At 36.6% G+C, this 18960-nt stretch overlaps 1 protein-coding gene across 1 annotated transcript in view; it reads left to right on the top strand.

Annotated features, from left to right (window-relative positions):
* Ankrd50 (ankyrin repeat domain containing 50) overlaps positions 1–18960 on the top strand; it is a 38609-nt gene that overhangs the window by 3151 nt on the left and 16498 nt on the right. The window lies entirely within an intron of this gene.

Raw genomic sequence — 18960 nt, 5'->3', positions numbered from 1 at the left:
TAAGGGATCGTTTTAGTACTTCAGGTGAGTGGTACAAAGAACATTTTTATCCTTAACTTCATTCAGTTAAGTATCTTTCCATGATAACTGGATTGGTCTGTATGATAATTTTTAAGTATTTCAGATTCAAAATATGTTTAAAAAGCATTTGTTGAAAATAATTTTTAGCATATCACTGTTCAAGTAGCAGATAAATTATCTTGTACTTGGTGGTTATTTTACTTCTGCTTAAATAACTTCAACCACATGCCTTTGTCTCTGCCCCAGTAACTAGTCCTGAGCAGGTAAAAGTTTGTACCTAAAGAACTGTGTTATTTGCAGTGCACTGGATGTTCTGTCTGTTTGGCAATGTGAATGTGTCTGTAGGAAGGGTTTGAATGGAAGTTGAATAGCAATGAAAGCAGTAATGTTTGTTTTTATGATGTGTAAAATATATAAATTGTGAAAAGTAATATTCAAAATACTTCATAATAGTCACAACAAACAATGTTAGTCACTGTTCTAAATGCTGTACAAATATTAAACCATTTATTTTTAATAATCCTATGATGTCGGTATTACTATCATTCCAATTTTACGGATGGAAACTGAGGACCAGAGAGCCTGAGTAAATTGACCAAGGTTTTAGGGTAGTAGATGACGGAAGTGACATTGTAATAATTACATCTGAACATATTTCTCATGAAAGGAATTTTTTGAAGGATTTAATGGGAAGAGTACAAGTTTGTGTACAGTGAAAAATAGGGAGTGTGCCATTGTGGTTTGAGTGCAATTTTTAGATTACCCACCTAAAGGATAGTGATATTGTAGAATACAGTTAAAATTTAAACATGGAACGACTTTAAAGTCAGCCACAGGGACTTGTTTTTCTGAAGTGTAACAGACTTGTAGACACAAGTGGGTAAACACAGTCTAATAAAACACAAGTCAAATATCTTATCTTTTGCTATTACCCATGAAATTCAGGGTTAAAATGGTTACATCATTTGTACATTGATGAGGAAATCTGTAAAATATATGGCACAAAGGTGAGCTGCCAGATTTAATAGAGAATAATACTGAATAGAGTAGTCTTTAATATGAAATTTTTCCTGTTAAAGAGACTAAAATCTGTGGTACCTTAAGCAACTCTTCTCCTTGCTTTTTCTGAAGGTAATTCAATAGTCAATGTGTCAGATTTGAATCTTTGTTATGTGTAATCAGCCAATTTAGGCTGACACCTAAAACAAATCACTTTCACAAGTTAGTCTAGTTTGACCCTAATGTAAATTTGTAATTTGTTGGAATTTACATGTAAATTTCTGAAATCGGTTTAAATGTTTTAAGTCCTAATAACTAAATTTTGATATATTCTGACCCTAAACTTCTCTTTCACAATAGTATTGATTCCTCCTAACCCCCTGAAAATATTTCTTACTCAGGTGTTGCTCCCTATTTTTCCTCTGATTTGTAGTTATTAGCTAATTCCAAGGAAACAGAAGCAGCAATTAGAGCAGTCTGTGAAAAGCACACCGGTGAGTCGTGCTTTCTGATAGATGGCGGATGCTGATCAGCTTGTGTTCCCGCTCCGTACTCCGCACCATGCTTGCTTGCTCTCTGCTGTGTTACAGCACAGGAATCCTCGCACCAGAGCACCCTGCCCTCTTGGAGAACTATGAGCCAAATGAACCTCTGTTGTTTATAAAGCACCTGGTCTGAAGTTTTTGTTGCAGCAGCAAATAATAGACTAAGACAGCTGACTTCTTAAATTTGAAACTTTTTGGCATCATGTTGTATTTGGCAGAGGCAGATGTAATTCAGCAGGTAGGCCATATTTCAGGCCCCATTGTCTTTAAATGGTAGCAAGTTTTGAAGCCAATACAGGTAGAAATAGGTAATTAATATATGATGAGAAGAAATATAAACGTAAGCAAAAAGGAGTAAAATACTTTACTTCTGACAAAACAAAATCAAAACCAATTTTTTTTAATATTTGATACTGATGATTTAATATACATATTTACTTGTAATAGAAAATTGCTAAAGAAAATATCCAAGTTCTTCACAATATAAAGCTGAAGAACTTGGAGAGAAATGATGCAGTAATGTTAGTTTCTAACCCATGTACTCTTAATAATAGAAGACAATATGCAGTACTACATGCTGACTTACATTAACGCATATGGTTAAGGTGGTAACTTGTTAATCAACGGTTTATTAAAAGCATTTTCCTTCATATCAAAAAAGAGTGAGAAGAATGCCATTTTGATCTTTGCATATTGCCACTTTCCCTTCCATGGCATTGTATATCTCATAGATATAATTAACACAGAATTTCTTCTGAGATGCATTCATTAATTCTTAGAGCAAATATTGACAGGAGTTTTCTTTTTTTTTTTTTTTTTTTTTTTATTTAAGAGGAAAAAGAGAAAAACACAAAACAAACCAAAGCGGCGTAAGGGTACACGCAATACAGAACTACAAAACAAAACAAAACAAAACAAAACAAAACAAAAAACCATAACAGTAAGAAATTACCTGCTAGTAGATTACACACTATTTTCTTGAAAATAGTTCCTCAAATCACAGTATCAAAGTTGACAGGAGTTTTCAAAGCAGAGTTCAGCTATGTGTTGAGAACTTTCCATGTGTTAAACAAGGTTCAGCTGAGTGACAAGTAGAACAGATAGAAGTCCTTGCTGTTATGGAGCTTAAATTCTAACCTTAATTTTTCTTATTTCTGTAAAGAGAAATGACATCTGAAATAAGTATTCTTCATGATTATGCAGCACATGAATATTTTAACATTGATAGAATGATATGATCAGTTAAAGGAAATGTTGCACAATGACACATTGAGTTTTGTTGGAATAATTTTTATTCTGTTCTTAGCAAATAGTGTTGGTTTACTTTTTTAAAAACCCATGTGTTAGTGGAACTAAGTGGATAATGATTACATTTTATTTCTTTTAAAACTAAAGGCTGATTTCTTTAATTCTGTATCTTCCTTCAGGTTTGTGTGTATTTTCCTTTGTTATGTGTCTTTCATAGAGTTAATGTTAGAATCTTCTTGGTAGTTTGGTGAGTTAGTGTGAAACAAATTCCAGTTACTTTTGACAAAAGGAGCAAGGATCTGAGTTATGGGCAGAAAGGTGGTAGAATAGTGGCCTCAGGTATCCTGTCTGGTTCAGAAGCAGAACTGAGGATGGTTAATTCAGTCAATCAGACCTGAACATGGTTCTTTCCTTTTTGTGGAGCCGGAGATGGAGATTGAACTCATGACCTGGCGCTTGCCAGGTGATTGTTTCTTGCAACTAGAAACTTTTCTGAACCTAACTTTCAATGGGACCCAAGAGACTTTTTGGAGATTCCTTTTCATGGAACCCAAGAGAGTTTTTAGAGATTCAGACGGATATGGAATTGGGAAATAAAATCTTTGTTTCTGTTTATATTATTCCCTTTTATTTCTGTTTAACAATCTGCAGGATCAACTATGACTTTGCCATATATGACCTCAATTTTCCTGTATTGCATGGCAATATATACTGTATACTGTTGATAGGAAAAATAAGTATCTTCAGGAGTAGCACAAAGTAAATGTAAATGGAATAAAATTGTGATGAAAAACTAAAGATGAATGAATATAGGCTTTGAGATTTTTGTACCAGAAGAGCTACATTAGTGGTGAAAAGCAGCATAGCTTGCTAGACTAAGATTGCAAACTCACGAGACTTTTTTTATATTTTTAAAACAGAAATACTTGAAAATGTGTCTTTTTTTTCCCTTACTAGGAGCGTTTATGGTTCTTCATTTATATCTCTGTCAGGTTTTTACCTTATGTCGTAGTCATTTATGCATGTGTTTTTTGTTATCTCCTCTGTTAGACATTTGGTTCTTACGACATTCATGCCTAGTGAATGTTTTTGTATTTACCATGGCGCGTTGTATAACATTTTGAATATAATCGTGAAAAAATTACCTTTCATATGAGCACATAATACTGTTTGCCTACCTAGAGTATGTCTAACCTAACTGAAAAGAAGCTAAAACTCTTAAATAAGAAAGAAAGTGAAAATGTTTTCTTGTTTAGATTAGACTAGACTGGTATAGTGAATTTTAATTTATTGACATGCTGTCTGCCTTTAGCATGTATGAGTATGGCATTATTCCAGATAGTTATAAGTGAGCAGCTATGTAACTCATCTCAACCGTCTCCAAGTATTTTTGGCACACTTAACAAAAGGCTATGAACATAAGGGTCTGCTTCTTCTTGCCTTTCCCTTGACATGTTTTATGGCAAAATAGTCCACTTCCATAGTCAGTCTGGTATAACTACTATGGCCTAGGATAACTGCCATTATCTACTTTTAAATACTGTCTAATTTAAAAGTCCCTGTAAAACTTTTTCTCCAAATTTATATTTTAAAAAATCAATGTATTTTTGTAAGCAAAATTTCTCTTTCAGTCTGAGATCATTTTTCATTACATTGTGTTATTTTCAACTATGAGTTAAATCACTTTTGCTTCTGAGAGGGAACCCATTCATTCAGACTCTCCAGCTTCCCCTGCCTCAAGTCTTTCCTGTGTACCCTGGGTGGGCTCCCTTTCTTTCCATCTGAGCGCGGCTGCCTTGGGTTACTGGTACTCTGTATCTCTGCCAAAGTAGCCTTCTGCTCAGCATCGCTTCCGCTGCACTAGTGTCATGTGTAGCTCCTGCTTCCATTCTTAAAGTCAGCCACATTCTTAGTTCTGTCGTGCCGTCATTTTATGTACTTTTGAATAATTTGGATCTTTTTTTAGACCACGAAAAAAATGATACTCTATAAGTAATTTTTATTGCCCCCCCCCCTCAAATTTCACATATCTAGATTTTTGATTGTCCATGAAAGAAGCCTGGAAAGTTTGACGACAGCACTAGGGTGCTATCCTGCTGAAGCCTTAATGGTAGGGACCTGAGCCAGCTGCTGTCCTTATGTGTGGTCTGCGTGCTCTGATTTGAATCAGACTCCTACCCGCTTCTACCAAGACCACTTCATTTGTTTACATTTGCCAGCCTTACAACTGGAGGCATTTTCACAGTATTTTTTCAGTCTTCTCAAATAATGAACAGTGTATTTTTCTGTTCCCCAACTTTGCTGTCCAGTATCTTTCATTTGTGACTATATATCCTGTGTATCATCTTGATACTTACTAAAGTCTTACTTTTTCTGCTACATATTTACAAAACGATATTTCTGCATAATTATTTTTGAATTCATGTCCCAGTCTCCCTTTAGCTGTAGATGATCTGTTTTTGAATATTCCATTATCTGTGCCCTCTTCCTTTCATTGTCCCCTGCTAACACCGTTCTTTGGTGGTTCTTCCTTTCGGTTTGGTCAAGGTGTTTGCCCCACAAAACTTCATTATATGCTTTCTTAATGAAAACTCTTACAAGCATATGATTTACTTAGATGGCTACCAATGTACATATCTAATACAAAAATAATCAAATCTGCATCTACAGCTTTGATCCTTGTTCTGGTTAGCATATCTTTTTTCTTGGCATTTGGATGTTTAAACTGTCTTCTCTTCAAGTCTTTACTCATTTGTTAAATACTCAGTGCTGGCTGTGTACCAGCTGTATGCTAAGGTTCAGAGCCAAAGTGAAGAGCTAAGAAGGACTCTTCAGTTAGTGGGAGGAACTATGATGAAGTAATAATCACAAGATCAAATGTAAAAAGGATTTTACATGTTTTAAATGTTGGGAATGAATGTTTCCAACAAGGAAAAATACAGGATGGTAAGAAAGCATATAAAGATTGATTATTATTTGGAATTCTGGAAAAATTGCCTCTAAGTTGTCCTATAATTATTTTTATTTCTTAGGCTTTGTTTCCTCAAAAGCGATCCTAAATAGGAGTATTGGCATCACATGGGAATTTGTTAGAAATGCAGAATCTTAGATTGAATAAGAATCTGTCTTTCAGTAAGGCACCTGAGTGAATCCTATACCTTCTAAAGTTTGAGAAGCACTTTTCCAGGCTTGGTTCTAAAATTACTTTGACTATTTTCTATTACATGACTAGTTTTAGCTACTTGATGTTTTTCTTGGAAAGTTTCTTAAATTCTCTTACCCTACTCTAGAATTATTCACTCATTTCTCATTGGTCTACTTAATTCATTTTGCCCAGTTACCCAATGCTTTCATTAGGTCATTCTTCTGAGCCTAGGCTAACCTGCATAACAAGTTCAACTTTCCCTGCTTGGTGTTATAATTTCTTGATGACTTAGCCTTGTCTCATCTAAGGTATAGATCATATGTCTGTAACCTAATTGGTATGTTAAGCAAATTCAGTCTTTTAAGAAACATTTTTAAAGCATAATCAGTGTTAAAGCTTGTAGGGGATATAGGCAAGAAAGAATATTATTTTTCTTGATGTTGAATAATGTCATATACTCCGTAAAGATACAAATCTTATTTTGGTAAGTTTTTAAAATTTGTTTTTAACCATTTGCTTTAGCAATTTGTTGCATATTTTTTAATTTTATGAGGAAATATATATATATATATATATATATATATATATATATATATATATATATATCTGTCCTTTTAAAAATCTCTTTAAAGTATGCTCTCTGGGGGGTTGCCTAGACCTTTACACTTTAGTTGTTTAACTGATATCTTTCACTATATTTAACTTTTTTAAGAATGTCAAACCAGTTGCGCTTTATGATATTCTAATCTCAGAAATAGTCCTAATGACATTGTCTTTGTATTTTAAATCTGTATAGCTAAGTGTAATTTTTGAAAGTAAAATACAGAGTTTGAAATATATTCATTTAATTGCTTTATGACGAGGACCAGCTCTATCTTTCTTGTGGTTATTTTGAAGAATGATGTGGTGCTTTGCAAAACCTGGACCCTTTTACAACTGTCCCGTGACTTGAACCCACAGACACTGGGGTGGCGGTTGAATTACCTATTTTGTTCTTCATCCCTCCTTGCATCCATGGTTTGTAGTGGATGATGCTTTCCTTAGAGAAGTGCACTTCTCCTGCCATGTGATGGGTTTGCTTCAGTCTGTGGGTTGTTAGGCTTGCTGTTGGTTTGTTTGGTGCTTCTGCATCATTTATGTATGGGAAGGTAACAGGATAAGGCCGAGGTCTGGCTAATCTCCTGACCCAAGGACTGAGTGGAGACAGGCCCCAACCTGGCCCTAACCTGCATGGCAGCTTGCATCAAAGTCTGCTGGAGATCAACAGCCATACAGGCACAGGAGAAGCAGACACGCTTGTTTTAAGTTACAGAGTTGAAGGATTTTGATCGACCATTATTGTGAAAATTGCCAAAATCAACAAAACTTACAAAAATATTTCAATGGAAAGTCATTATTTTTCATTGAAAATCTGAGTCATCTCAGTTTTGCTCATCCTCTACACTCAGTCCATCAGCTGCTTTTATTTTATATCCAAGATGAAAAAGTACCTCTACTCGTGTACTTCTGCACTGCACCAAGTCTGTTGTCTGTTGCTTACACTATAGCGGGGGCCTTTTGACTGCTCTTGTCACTATTGTTCTCAGTGTCTGCCAGCATCTTCTTAATGACTTTTGGGCAGGCCTTTGCTTAGCTGTTGACTTTGCCTTTTATCCTTGTTCATTGCTTTTCATCCAGCAGATTTGTATGTGGCTGCTCACCCTGTCTTCCCTTAGGTGCTGCTGGTAACATTTTCTCCTCCAAGAGCTCTTCCTTTCCACTCTATCCACAGAAACCTCCACTCTGTCTTTGTGTGTGTGATGGCGGGGCTGGACTCTAGGCACTGTTACATGCTCAGCAAGCACTGTACCACTGAGTCACATCTTCATCCCTCAGTCATTTTCCTAAATCGTATCATCTCATTTTGTTTTCTTTTTTCCTTAATTTTCAGTATTTTTCTAGAATTCTTTTGTAAGTTTTAAAATTTGATTTTCTTTTACCTCTCGGCATGACCAGAGTGCATGCCTATCTTTATGTCTTTGAGATTTAGAATATAGTAGGAAGTTATTAACCACTTATTTTAATATAAACCCTGTAATTTTGGTTACACTGATAATTTGTATTGTGTTAATGATATTCAGTTTTAAAGTATTGTGTGGCTTTTGTGGAGCGATTTATACATATAGATTATATAGTTGTAAAGGAAAAGAATATTTTGCTTACTTTATTTGTATCTTTTCAATTCATTTTGAAATTAGTTTTATCCACTGTAAAATGTTTTTAAGAGTATCAGATTTATATTTTTAGATGAGAACTCTATGAGGTCTGCTTTGCTTCTCTTTCATAAATGCACAGTTTCATCTGTAGAATTCCTATTTCTAAGAGATTATCATTCAAAAATCATATTCATTTGGAAAGAGGAAAAAAAAAAACTTCTGAGCTTTAATTTGAGTTAATATGTGTGTTAAATTGCTGCTCAGAGGAACAGCTTGCAAATAAGAGACTTCAGAGGAATTTTAATGGCACCAAGGGAGAAGTACATGGTTGTAGAAAAGGAATTTGTGGGGCACATACGGGTTACTGCCACCCCCACAGTGTTTTCAGTTAGTTAGGAGAGTAAATAGAAAGCCAAACCTACATATACCCACCCATTCTTGCCATATTTGCTTCAAATCTGGATTTTATGCTCTGTTTGTAAAAATCCATACTTGAAATGTCTGCGTACCCTTCCTGATTCCGATGTCACACCCTGCAGGCGATGTCTCCTGTCAATTTTTATGTCTACATAGTTTGACCATAAGAGTAAATGTATAGGTACACACATGCTTGTTGTGTGCTTTAGTCTTATTTTTTATTAGCAGAAGTAGTTTTCAAATAAGTTTTAGAGTCCCCTTTACACTTTTAAAAATTATTGAGGACTCCAAGGCATTTTTGTTTATGTCAGTTATATCTATCACTCTATCTTGTACTTGAAACTGAAACCTCTCCTCCTTAAATTGTGGGTTACAGTGGCTCTCAGATTGTAGGGGTGACAGCCGGCTCCCAGGCAGAAGCAGCCTGGTGGAATGGCAAACCTGCCCACCTCATGGTGCTAGGGAAACAGGAGATCAAAGGGAGGAGCCTGAAAGAGACTACGCCCCATGTCCTGTGAGCTAACGGGAATTCAGCTGTAATCCTAAATCCAGTCACCTTCCAAAAGCCAAATGAAGCTTTGGGCCAGTATCTAGATATAAACCATAACAAAGGTGATTCCAGCATATGTACTGAGGAGTGTAATTGCTGGTTCATAATCTGGATGTTCAAATTCTAGTCTGTGAGTTGGTTCCAGACTACCTTTGAAATTCTGTCAGTTTCTACGAGTAGTACGGTGTATTTGAGTTTCCATTCCTCTACTAGGTCACCAGCACTTGCTTTATTGTCCAGTTACTTTATGTTTTAAATGTTCATTGCTGTTTCTGTTGCAGTCAAATGGTATTGAATGCGTCCTGAATTTCTAGTATCAAATTCTAGTTCTAGGATGGATTTTTAATTTTGATGCTATAGATTTTGTTTTTGGTTACATTTGTCCGTCTTACATGTTTGGCCAACTCTACTTTCTCCCACATAATCAGGTACTTGAGCCTGTAGTAGTGAGGTAATCTGGATTACTTCTTCATCTGCATCATTATCTCTTTTTTCTGTAGATTATTAAATGTCATACTCTTACTTTCTGTATAATGTGTATGTTAGACAATGTGTATTAGGTGATTTTAGAGTATAGGATGATGTTGATGTATCAAAGAAGTGTTTCTCGTTGTTTTCGCCAGATGAGGTGAAGGGCTGATGCCAGTCTGGATGAAGTTAGGCCAGACTGCTTTTCGGTCTTCAAATAGGAGCTCTGGTTCATTTCTGTTCTTTTGTTGTGATCTTCTCCAGGCTTTTGATCCAGAGCCTGTTGGTATCGCCTCTCGGCTCCTTAAGACTTAGTAATTCTGTTCTTTCTCCAGTAACATTTATATTTAGCCTTTTAGCTCCCTACCCTTTTAGTGTCAGATGCTTACAAATCTCTTGAGTTTTATGTTTAAAGCAAGCGGAATTTTGTTTCCAGTATGCAGACAATAAGGATTTTGTGTTGGCTCTTACAGAATCTTGGCCTAGTTCCCCAGTCTTTTAAGCACAGCCCAGAATTTAGTAAATGCACCTTGGGGAAAATTAGTCTTATGTTCAGGACACTTCAAATTTGCACTTTGGTCTTTGAAAGGATCCCGACTGACCTCTAAAAGGCATTGATGGTTTTTCACTTGGTAGTATCTCTCAGGGTGGGCCAAACCAAATTCCTAGTTTGTGCCTATAATCACCGTAGGAAGTGACCCTGGGGAGACACCAGCAGGTCATTTTTCCACTCTCTTTGAAGAGCTCCTATTCATCGGAGTGCTAGCTAATTTATCTCATTCTTTTGCTTCAACAGTTCTCATATCGTTAAAAATACAGAATCTGCAATTTACTGTTTTTTTCTAGTAGTTTCCTGGAAATTTTGTGCTGCTTCCCACCTACTACCTTTTATCCTGTCGAATTGCGAATGAGTTCTCTGATTCTTTCCCATTTTACTGAGTTTGTGCTTTTGCATGTTAAAATTTGAAAAAAAAAATTTTTTTTTACCCTACATTTATTTTTTTGAGAATTATAGGTACATTTTCTTTAAATTTTTTTGTCAGTTTTATAAATTACCTTGATTTAGATATAAATACATATTCTGATTCTTGAAGGAGGCCATATATTTTGGTAAGAAACAAAAACAATGTATTCAAAAGCCATCTCGGCTGGACAGGCCCACTTGCCTCATATCAGCATCTCACAAGTGTGTTGTGGACTTTTTCTAGTCAGTTGGTGATCTCACCACTGCCCATCCCAGTACCATCTGGAATGAAGGCTAAAAACTGAAATACAAACTTTTTCTCCAGGGTCGTAGTAGCAGTTTTTGTAGGTTCAGAATTGACTCAGGGACTTTTTAGACTTAGCTCCTCTTTCCATGGAGGCTAGCTTTGAGTGCCCCGTGCTTTAATTTCTTTCACTATGAATAAGGCAAGCCCCCACACCAACCACTAGTTTAGGGTTAGTCCTATTGCATGGAACCCGGACAAGTCCGCCTGTAGACTTTAGGCAGTTGGCAGTATTATGCTTGTCTGTTTCTGGTACTATGAAATGCTTATCTAATCTTTGGTTGTATTTTTCTTCTTTTTTTTTTCTTTCCTGTTTTCATGTTCCATAATTCTGTGTTATGCTTTAGCAAAGGGTGGATAGTTTATTTAAAAATAGGAAATTATTACATCCTCTTGCTCAAAAGAGACCAATTTTACCCCACATTTTGGCCAAACTCCTGACATACTATACTTTTAATTATCTATTAGACTTAGTAGATTTTGGGTTTTTTTTTTTTTTTTTTTTTTTTTTTTTTTTGATAAGTGAATAGATACTGTTTCTTCCATTACTTATTACTAACTATATTTCTTTTTCCCCTGTTCAATATACTTCGTTAGATGGATAATTTTGTTCCTACAAAGGTAAGACTTAAGTCTCCCCCCAGGAGAAGATATGTTGATTAAAAGTTATTAATATTTCAATTTTGCACTTTCTTCTCATCTTTTTATAAAAACATTTTTTAAAGCCTGGATTTTGGAAAGAATTTAATAATTTGTTAATAGTATGGTAGTCAGATGTGCCCCACGTGATTTTGGGAAGCACTGGGTACTTGGAGGTAAGTGAACGTCAGTTGCACATGCTAGATAAGCCCCATTCCCAACCATTAAGCCTATGTTTTGATGCTAAATTACAGTAGAGTAGTTCTTCAGGCTTCAGAATTCAGAATGGGTAATCTGGTAATGTTAGTTTGTTACTCAGCTTTGCAAAGGAAAGCTGATGTTGCCCTCGAGTCCTAGAGGTTCTAGGTCCTGGGCAAGAACCCTACTGCCTTTGGCTCCTGGTAGGGGGCCCAGGTGGCAGCGGGAGATTGTGTATGGCAGTGCATAGCTGGTCACCTTGTGGTCAGGAAGTGAAAGAGAATAAGAGAAGAGGGGCTTCAGGTGCCTGCTTCTAGTGACCTGAAGTCCTGCTAGGCTCACCTGTTTCCATTGCCTTGTGGTAGTTCCACATTGGGAACCAAGTATTTAACACACTGCCCTGGGGAAGTGGTATGATTTGGTCTAAAATGTGCTGCAAAGGCTCCTTAGTTGAGAGATGGCTCTGACATCATCAGTGGATTAAATGGAATGGAGAAAGGAGGTCAGCAGGGCCCGCCTTTGAAGGGTACACATCCTGTTCCCATCTATTTCCTCTCTGTCATGCAGTGAGCAGGTTTCCTGTTCCTCCACGCTGTCTTACATGGTTTTCTGGTATAATAGAGTAATAGTAGGACAGTGCGTCGGAACAAAGAATGTGTTGATAAACCACAGAAAATCACCTGCCTTTTGGTTCACTTTCTTGTCTTGGCCCCTCAGGGTAGAACGGGATGAGTTGGTTCTCTGAGGTCCCTTTTATATGGGTGCTGTATCTTCTTTACTAGGGCTCCTTCCAAAGTCTTTACATTCTAACATTTATAAACTTGGAGGTTAGAATTTTCATTTATGACTTTTGGAAGGGATGCAGACAGACTATAGCTGGATGATTGTATTTATTTTCAATTTTTATGTTTAATTGGGCTTTTTGGGGTAGAAAGTAAGGTTGCACAGATTATTTGTATAGTTTGATTTAGAAAACCAATGCATTTCATTCCCATAGCCACTCCATTCCATAAGAAAGCCAAACTGCCTAGAAGTAATTACCAGTCATCACTTTTTGGGCCTTTCATTATGATTTTGAGTATTTAATATTTGAGAATGTTGACTTTTTCCAATTTAGGGAAACAGAATAACTTGAATCAATATACTTTTCTCCTTTCAAGTGTATTGAAATCAGTAATTTTGGTATGCTGTTGCACTAAGTTTTAAGTCTTTTTATCAGTTTATAAGTCTTTTTCCTGGAGGAAAAACTGTATTTTTCATTTACATTACAATCTTTGCTCTTGGAGACTCAAGAAGGGAGTCAAGAATTTCATGACAAATCAGAAACTTTGTACCATTTAGAGGAGAAATAAGAAATCTCTTCTAAAATCTTTCAATAGTTTTATAGTAATAATCATTGTAACAGTATTGCCTGCATTGATCAAAGCACAGAGACATAATTTCTTGAATTTTTATGTTTGGAGAATTAAAGATTTACATATTCTCATCATTTTGTCGTTTAAAGCCCAAACCTAAAAACACAGAGCTTTCCTTTATCCAGTACTTTGTAATGTAGAGTATGGTAAGAATTAAAGATGCATAGGAAGGTATAAACAAAGGTTTTATAAATACAAGTGTAAGATAAAGAACATTTAAAAATATTTAAAATTTATATGAACATAAACTTATTAAAATGTATGTGAGGGCAAAGTTTTGTGGTAAGTCCTGTATTAGAATTTAACAGAGAAAAATCCTAATAGATTTATGGTAAGAAATTAGGCCACATAATTATGGAGGCTTGAGAAATTTCAAGATCTGTAATTAGAAAACCAGTAAAGGAGAAAACCTGGAAACATGAGGTGTTGTTCCAGGCTGAATTTAAAATCTAGTGAATATCTAGTGAATCAGGAGAGCTGATAGTTTAAGTTTTAGTGTGCAAGTTAGCATCTTTGAGAACCAAAAAGCTGATGTTAAGTCAAAAGACTGCGAAAGACTGATTGTTGCAGTGCAGGCGGTCACACGTCAGGGCAGAGTTTTGTTCAGTTCAGGCCTTTACGTGGTTGTGTATGTGTGTCCCCAGGCCCGCATTCTGGAGTAGGCTACTCTACTAGTGTCCGGATTCATACATTAACCTCATCAGACACACTGACACATCAGGCGTGCAGACATCACAAACAGCACCCTTGGTGTGTCTTTTCTGTCTATCAATAGTATATCCTGCATTCATTTATTCCGTAGGTATGTATAGCAGTCACATTTTGCAGGATCCCTTACTAACTTCTGGAGTTGAAATGGGAATGCTGTGTAGGTAGTTCCTTCTCCCTTAGAACGTTTGAAGGTAGACACTAAACTACCATGGCTTCTCCAGCAGTGTATGTTTACAGAGCCCTGCCTAGTTTCGGTTGCAGACTAAGCAGTTTAAGTCAAAAAGACCTTTCTGAATTAGTAATATTTGAACTGAGTGCCAGAGGATGAAGTAGAAAAAAAAAAAGAAAAAAAAGCAGGAGAGTGGACAGCATGTGTGAAGGTTATGGGATGAAAGTGGGATCTGTTCAGAGAAGTAGGAGCAGGTTAGAGTACTGCTTGGGCCAGCTGGACTTTGATGAGTGACATAAGAGTTAGTAGTCTGATGTGAAGGCGCTGTTCTGTGCACACCAGTACTAACTGGAAAAAGTCAGCTCGTTTGCAAAGACTGTGTTTTAGTGAAAATTCTGTGTTACGTGTATCAAAGTCAGAATTAGTCTCCTGAGTTGTGAATATTGTGACTGCTTGGGATACACCAACTACATGGTTTGATAGTCCAAGACATAGAAATGATTATAACTTACTATTTATTTTAGTTTGTGTTGAATGTCTGTGAAATACATGTCTATCATTTTAGCAAATATGTAGAGTCAAGAAAACACCCATCATGATATAGAACAGTTCCAATCACCTCCAAAATTCCAATTTGCTGTCCTTTTGTAGTAAACCTTTTTCCCTACTCTAGTCTGTGGCAACCACTGATGTTAAATTTTAGCCTCGCAATTTTGCTTTTGTCAGGTGTCATATAGATGCAGCCTTTTGGGTGTGGGTCCTTTTACTTAGAATATGCCTTTAAGATTCATCTGCCTCGTGTGAATAGTGGATTTTGTTGTTTCTTTTTATGATGGGATGGGATGTTCATGTATGGCTTTACCACGATTTGTTTATTCATTCCCCAGTTGAACACCAACCTGTTTCTAGTTTAGGGATGTTATAAGTTAATCTATAAAAACTTAGGTGTAAATTTTTTTGTTGCTGTAAATTTCAATTTACTTAGGTAAAAACCAAAAAATGGGATTGCTAGGCCAGGCCATAAGTATGTTTAGGAGACCACCACATGCTGAGAAGCTGCTGTACCACTTGGAGATGGCTTACAAAAGCACCAGGACTTGTTTGTTACTGTGGTTTTCATGCTAACGGATGCTAATAGATGCTAATAGACATCTATCGGTATCACACTGTAATCCTAATTTGAATTTCCTTTATAACTAATGAACACATTTTAATACTACTGTCTTCTAAAGTGTCTGTTCCAACCCTCCTATTTAAAAAAATGTTTTCTTATTGTTGTGAGAGTTCTTTATATATTATGGATATAAGTCATTAGTCAGAAATTTGCTTTATAAATAGATCCTGCCAGTCTTGTTTTCCTTTTCATCCTCACAACAATGTCTAGAAGATAATTTTAATACACTCAAGGTTTCCAAGTTTTTTATGGAGTATGGATACTACAGTATTTTGCTGAAGTGTCTAAAAACCCTTTATCTAACTCAGGATCACAGAGATTTTTTTCTAGAAGTTTTATAGTTTTCACTTAAATTTATATTTATTTGTATAAAATAAATAAATGTTTATATATTTATGTGTCTGTTATAGCAAATACGTAGCAAATGCTATCTTGATTGCACTGAGATTATAGTAAATTTTTAAAATGCATAGTGTGTGTCTTTCAACTTTGTTCTCTTGCAGAATTATTCTAGACTTATATTTATTTGTTGAAAGCCAGATATCTTACATGAAACAGTTGAGGCAGATATAGTTTTTTTGTTTGGTAGTACATCCAAGTTTTTGTTTTTGTTTTGTTTTTTCCTATTTTGGCCTTCAGTGTGGAAGAAAGGGAGGATGCATTAATGTAATCATGAGTTAAGAAACTGAAATTTGCCATTGCTGTAGCTACCCTCTGTACACCTTAGGCCTCAACCTCTCTAGCAATACTGTGTTTGGGGTGGAGATGATTTTCCAGGTGGCTTTTCTAAATATCTACTCCCCTTGCAACTCCCACATTTTTTCCTTTTGCAGTCACCCAGCTGTTGAGCTGGAAGAATAAAGATGGAGAAGTTTTCTGATTAAGTTTACCTCTGTGCCCCTTGATCTTGGGTGAGGTCTTCCCCGTGGCCCCGCCAGCCCAGGTGTAAGCTGCAGTGAGTTTTGACTCATTCCCTAAGGGCTAAGTGTTCGCCTCACACCCTACCAAAGCTTTTCCATGAGCTCTATATTGGAAAACAATCTAGGTGGAGCCTTTCATTCCATGTTTTGGCTGGCCAGGACTGTTGCATTAATGAAAATTAAATGGGCTGGGGATTTAGCTCAGCAGCATAAGCACCTGCCTGGCAAGCAAGAGGTTGCGAGTTTGATCCTCTGTACAAAAAGAAAAGAAAAGAAAAATTTAAAAAGTGATAAAACCCGGTAGGATCAGCAAAAAAATTGCAAGAGGATATGAAGTTTATCAGTGGTCCCCGGAGCTTCATAGGCTCTCTCTGCAATCCTTTAGCTGACTGCTCCCAACTCCCCTCGCCTGTCCTGCTGCCCCACACTGCCAGTGTCTAGCTGCTCCTGCGTGGGTGGCTGTGCTTTCTCCCTGTTTGTCTACAGTTATCTTAGTCCCCTTAGATTTGAGGCTAGTTTGCTCCGTGACATCGACTTTGTGACAGGTGCGGCACAAGTCTTGCAGTTGCCATTTGTCAGGCTTGTTCTGTTATGAGGCCTTGAGGAAAGCTGGTTCTCCATACCTGAACAAGTGCGCTGAAACCTGATGGTTAACAGCAGTAATTCTAACTCTAAGGTGACTACTGTACATTATCTATGTGCCTATCAGCTAATAGTACGTTCCTGATAGTTTATTATAGTAGTTTTTAAAAAAACTAATCAGTCTCCTTTAAAAAAAGGCAGTACATATATTCACTCTATTGAGGAAAAAGAAAAATGAATGTGTTTCATTTCAGAATTGCCCTAATGGTCTTTCAGCTGCCCTTATGTCTGGAAATCAAAAAGTCAGCTATATAGAGATAGTCCTCTATATTTTCAAGAAAGATTAAAACTAGGGGAAAATCTAATTTATGCATTTTAAATTGAATTAATGAGACTATTAAGAATATGACATGTTAGCTGAGTATTAATAATGAAGCTAAGAAATGTAAAATATTTAATGAGACATACTGCATATAAAAGTAAGACCATTTAGTGTACTGCTGCTTTTAAATACAATGATTAGCCAGGTGTGGTGCCACATGCCTGTAATCTTAGCACTCAGGGGACTGAGACAGGAGGATAACTGTGAGGGCCAGCCTGGGCTATATAGAGAGTTCAAGGCCAACCAGAACTACATAAAGAGATCCTGTCTCAAAAAACAAAATAAATAATAAAGTGATTATCTTTATATGAATATGATGTCCTACCAAATTATTGCATCTGAAATAAATATATATATTTATATGTTTGTGAATACAGTGTATATATTTGGATTTTTTCTTTTTTATAAGTGATAAAATGTAATGACAGAAATGTCTGGATCTGTGTACCTATTAGTATATATATACCCAAGTAGGTGACTTGGAAATAAGTAAGAACTGCATGTGGGAATTCTAAGCATAATGAATGTTTTATGTAATACAGGTAGAAAGGTAGCAACTTTTCCATTCACTACCCTTCATTCACAAAGCAAGTTTATTGAGTGTTTGTGAGGCATTAAGAAAGGTTTTGAGTGTTGTAATTTAACTACACATATAGTAGTTCCTTAGTGTTTTAGGGCAAAGCCCTAAAACTTCCTAATAAAAGCTTACAAAGCCCAGCATAATATATTCATTTTCATAATTCTTTTCTCTCGTACTTTGTTCACTGGTCTTTCCATTCTTCGAGTCTCAAATGGAATGTATGTGTTTTTCTGTGTGTCCTACTCTACCCCTGGCCCTTTCTCCTGACTGCTCTCCTGTGCCACTGTTACAGGCAAAACCTAGTAAGAAGAAATATTATAGTCAGACAGTCAGACAGGGCTGAGTCCTCAGAGGAGCCAGTGCAGAAGGCCAGATACCTTCCAACTGTGGGGGAGACAGACACCTCCAATGTAGGCCAGGCCTCAAAACAAAATATAAATCAAATGTACCCGTGTACTTCCTAAGGATAAGCATCAGGAACTGATTTTCTGAATAGGCCTTTATCACTCTGGGAAGCCAGGAGTCACCATTCCAGCCAACCCCCAACAGGAAGAGTCACTCCCTGCTCTTTAAGCATGCCTGCTTGCTATGTGACTCGCTTCCCCATTTGTTCCTGTGTTAATCAATTTTACCTGAGCAATTAATCTTACTGGTTGGCCATAGTTCTGTCCCACGTCATGCCCACTTTGCGTGTTCCCATTTTCCCCACGTTAGACCTACCTGCCTTCATGTTTCACTCTTTAATATTCCTAGAAAAGGCAGAGTCTTTTGGCAGCCCACTTGGGACCCCTTTTGTCTCTCAGATAAGAGCTTTCTTTCTCTCCGTATATTCTGCTGTTAACCTCCATTGTTCCTAAAAGCCATTCTTCGATTTTAGAGAACACAGACTCATAATGGACATCTGGTTGGTTGAGTTTTGTTCCCTTATATCACCATTACCTTAGCAACTTTGGCCTCAGGTCCATCTTCTCTGACCTCCTCACAACTTCCCTGCCAAAACTGGTGTAGGTTGCATCCTGCACGCTCCACAAAACTGTTGTCTATGAAGTGGCACTGATTAGGCCATGTTTTATTTTTATATTATATTCCAAATAAATTTTATTTTATGGCTTTACAGGCTGAATATCTCTAGGAACCAGAAATGTTCCCCATCTCCACTTGGATTTTAGGATATTTGCATAGGCTTTACAGTTTGAAGTGCTCAAAATTTTCCAGATTTTGGAGCAGTTTGGATTTCAGATTTTCAGATTAGGGATGTTTTAACTTATATTGCTCTCACCGTTCTTTAGATTCATAAAAGACAAAATATAGAGGAAAGCTACAGTAAAGTAGGT

Source organism: Cavia porcellus, unplaced genomic scaffold (genome assembly GCF_034190915.1).
Source record: "Cavia porcellus strain 051 isolate PalLab524CR breed Dunkin Hartley unplaced genomic scaffold, mCavPor4.1 scaffold_14, whole genome shotgun sequence".
Lineage (NCBI taxonomy): Eukaryota > Metazoa > Chordata > Mammalia > Rodentia > Caviidae > Cavia > Cavia porcellus.
The sequence above is the reverse complement of the archived record's forward strand: the minus strand, read 5'-3'. Positions and strand labels throughout refer to the sequence as shown.